The sequence below is a fragment of the Sapajus apella genome, unplaced genomic scaffold (assembly GCF_009761245.1).
Source record: "Sapajus apella isolate SASKATOON/1434 unplaced genomic scaffold, GSC_monkey_1.0 scaffold158, whole genome shotgun sequence".
NCBI classification, from domain to species: domain Eukaryota; kingdom Metazoa; phylum Chordata; class Mammalia; order Primates; family Cebidae; genus Sapajus; species Sapajus apella.
Window position 1 is genome coordinate 2,350,780 of NW_022437098.1, and position 3,327 is coordinate 2,354,106.

Here is a 3,327-nt window from a genome sequence, read left to right on the forward strand (position 1 = left end):
GACCAGGATGGTCTCGATCTCTTGACCTCGTGATCCACCCGCCTCGGTCTCCCAAAGTGCTGGGATTACAGGCCTGAGCCACCGCGCCCGGCAGGTGTGCTCTTTATTCTTACACAACAGAAGGTGTGGACAAATTCAGAGGCATGAAGATAAGGGACTCAAAACATCCCCTTTTGGGTCTGAGGATGGGAATCAGTCATCCAGAAATACGGCTAATGTCATTCTGGGCTAATGCATAGGACTCAATCTCATTTATCAGGGCCTCTTTTTATAACTAACCTAACTGGTGTAAATTCATGAGAGGGAGGGAAAGGGAGATTTTGGCTATAATGATCCAGCTGCAAAAGGCCCAAAAGTCCTATTACTCAGTCAAAATCCTCAGTCTAAAAAAATATGGTATTTGTGAAAGTAAATATTAATTTTATGACTCTAATAAGCTATGCTCATTAAGACAGTTTTAAAGAGGAAGAAAAAGCAAAAGGATGATCTCGTAACACAGTGATTTAGGCTTTTTGGCTGCCTGATATGGGTGTTTGCCCTTTGCTGCAATGCTGGAACACGGTAGAGATCGAACACTCAACACTTAGCAGACATCAGCCAAAGCCATCTCAGGTGGTCCACACCCATCAATAAAGTTGTTAACAGTGTATGACTTATAGTCGGACCTCAATCCCATTCTTTTTTTTTTTTTTTTAAATACGGAGTTTCCTTCTTGTCACATAGGCTGGAGTGCAGTGGTGTGATCTCAGCCAACTGCAACCTCTACCTCCTGGGTTCAAGTGATTCTCCTGCCTTAGCCTCCCAAGTAGCTGGGATTACAAGCACGCACCAACACACCCAGTTAATTTCTTGTGTTTTTAGTAGAGACAAGTTTCACCATGTTGGCCAGGCTGGTATCGAACTCCTGGCCTCAAGTGATCCACCTGGCTCAGCCTCCAAAAGTGCTGGGATTGCAGGTGTGAGCCACCATGACCGGGCTGAGTCTCATTTTTTTTTCTGTTTTTGTTTCTTTTTTTTTTTTTTTAGGTTGAGTTTTGTTCTTGTTGCCCAGGCTAGAGTGCAATGGCACAATCTCAGCTCACTGCAACCTCTGCCTCCCGGGTTCAAGTGATTCTCCTGCCTCAGTAGCTGGAATTACAGGCATGCACTACCATGCCTGGCTAATTTTGTATTTTTAGTAGAGACAGCGTTTCTCTATGTTGGTCAGACTGGTCTCGAACTCTCAACCTCAGGTGATCCACCTGCCTCAGCCTCCGAAAGGGCTGGGATTACAGGCATGAGCCACTGTGCCCAGCTCAATCCCATTCTTATAGGATAAGCTGTCCCTAGCACTGATTTGCTTGCTGACACTGAGTAAGTCTCCTAGTTCTGTTAGGTATAAATAACTACATGGATTCTTTTGTTGACAAAAAAGCATGCGACGATTTTCCCCTATTCGGAAACGTTCATCTCCACTGAACATTTTTAAATAGGGGAGTGTCACAGCCATAAACAGATCACCAACCCACGGGTGACTCTGGGAAATCACCCAGACATGGGATGATGGGCACACTCATCAAATGCACAAACATCAAAATACACAGAAGCCTTTGAAAACAAAACATGCCCTCCTACAAAAGCACTCCTGACTATAATGTTGAGATGTCCATTTGTACATGGTGTCTGCTTTATGAAGAAAGTGCTGGCCTCTGAACTTGTAAAAGGCACAAGATGCCTACTGCTGAACCTGGCTTTGATGCTTACCTGGACCTAAAATGAGGGTTCCACCTTGCTGAGCTGGGTCTCCTTGAAAATCAAAGAGAGGGCCGGTCACTGCCCGCCACAGGCTCTGAAGGCTTCCTGAGAGTAGATTTGACTTTACGTGGGGGCTCTGTCCTGAAATGTTGAAAATTGTCTTTAGATGTCATTTTATATTCGATTCAATATTAAGAAGGTAATGTATTTCTAGAAAACATTCTCTTTCTTCCTTCAAAGAATGGTTTCTCAACCATTTACTATCAACATTTGACTCAGATCACTCTTTGTCCTGTGTGACATAGGGTGTTCTGAAACATCACTGCCTTCTATACCTACTAAATACCAGAGGCACCGTTTACCAAGTTGTAAAAACCAAAAGTGTCTTCAGGCAATGCCAAATGTCTCCCAGAGAAGAGAGAAGTGTCCCAGTTAAGAACTACTGCTTTAAAGGAAAAAGTGATGACAGACCCAGATCACTTTCTGCCACAGAAAAATATCAACTACAGTCTTCTCAAATTAGCAGTGCTTTCCATTTTAGTTCCCCGTTTATATATGCTCTGTTTAGTCTCACTTATTAATAGGCAGCTACACTCCTTTTCAAGAGCCATTGTGATACAGACTGTTACGTGTTGGTCAAAACCTGTTTCCTCTTTCTGGGCCCACAGCGCAAGTCTATCTTCCAGTCTTCGCTGCAGTTAGGCAAGGCATGTGACTGTGTTATAAACAGTGAATAAAATGATCTGTGCTGCTTACAGGCCAAACCCCTCCCACAAGTGATTCTCACGTTCCTTTCACATTTTTGGAAGGCTTGAAGATGGCAGAGCACCTGGATCCTGGAATGGCTGTTCAAGAGGAAAGGCATCCAAATAGATAAGCCATTCTTAAAATTTAAGATAAAAAGGAATAACCTACCATGTCATGCTGAGACATGGGGGTTTAGCTGTAACAAAGGCTACTGTAGCACCTCTTCACTCTTCCTTGGCTGTCAGTTTTCTACTTCTGTTCTCACGGCGACTGATACTTCTACTTCGTTTGAGCAAAGAAACTCAGTCTCTTTACTCTCCTTGTAATTAATTTTTCTTCTATCCCTGCCATTTTATGTCTTACACTTTTAGACTATGTAGCCTTTGGCCTGCCTCATTTCCCAGTATTTCCAAATACCTATTATTTCCCTTCATCTCTTCAATGCTTTGATTTCTTTCATGTTTACATTATACGGAGCATTTATCTTACCAAGAAACAAATACGGGCTCACTAGCAGAGACCTGAGTAAAAAATTAAGTTCTACTTTGTTTTTAAGAGACAGAGAAGTCATGCTCTATTTGGCAGGCTAGAGTACAGTGGCACGTTCATAGCTCACTGCAGCCTCAAACTCCTGGGCTCAAGCGATCCTCCCCCTTCAGCTTCCTGAGTAGCTGCGACCACTGGCTCATGCCACCACTCCTGGCTAACTTTAAAAAATTTTTTGGGCCGGGCGCGGTGGCTCAAGCCTGTAATCCCAGCACTTTGGGAGGCCGAGGCAGGTGGATCACGAGGTCAAGAGATCGAGACCATCCTGGTCAACATGGTGAAACCCCGTCTCTACTAAAA

General features: G+C 43.8%; 1 long non-coding RNA gene across 1 annotated transcript in view; it reads right to left on the reverse strand.

Moving 5' to 3' along the window:
- LOC116541873 overlaps window positions 1-2,354 on the reverse strand; it is a 4,625-nt gene extending 2,271 nt beyond the window's left edge. Inside the window, exon 1 of the long non-coding RNA XR_004264986.1 lies at window positions 1,744-2,354. This is a non-coding gene — a long non-coding RNA (uncharacterized LOC116541873). The remainder of the gene's footprint in view (window positions 1-1,743) is intronic.
- Between the last annotated feature and the right edge of the window lie 973 nt (window positions 2,355-3,327).